Here is a 593-nt window from a genome sequence, read left to right as displayed (position 1 = left end):
AAGCAAAGAGGTGCTAAAGAATAACTTGGAGTCTTCTGCAGTAGTCTTCATCTTTTCACTTCTCAATAAAGCCTTCTCTTAATAAAATTTGCAGTGGCATCTGAAGAGGAATGCACATCCTTTATGGGAATAAAGAACACTGTTAAAATGTTAATCAAGCTATTGCATACGGCAAGAGCATGAATTTGGTGAGTTACAACTCATATTTGGCAATGAAAAATATACCTCAAATATATAGGCAGGAAGTGTTTGGTGAGTGGCAGTGTATTAATGGAGTTTGATAGAGAAGCATGCACTAAATTCATGATAATGTGATTGATGATGATAGCTATTAGCTAAGCTTTGATGGAATACATATACTCTTGTCTGAGTGAAATGTAAATCCACTCAACCAGCACAATATTCATTGTGCCATGGCCATACATGTTTCTTAGGCTTCATTTGTTTTTTTGGACTGAAACTAAAATTGAAGGATTAAAACTCATGTGTTTCTTAGGTTTCATTTGTTTGGTGATTATAAATTGGAACTAAATTTTTAGTTTTAGACTTTTTGTGACATAAAATCTTAGTCTCTTTATTATCTTATTTCTTTT

The sequence above is a fragment of the Arachis ipaensis genome, chromosome B09, assembly GCF_000816755.2.
Source record: "Arachis ipaensis cultivar K30076 chromosome B09, Araip1.1, whole genome shotgun sequence".
Classification (NCBI taxonomy): Eukaryota; Viridiplantae; Streptophyta; class Magnoliopsida; order Fabales; family Fabaceae; genus Arachis; species Arachis ipaensis.
Note: the sequence above shows the minus strand (reverse complement) of the source record.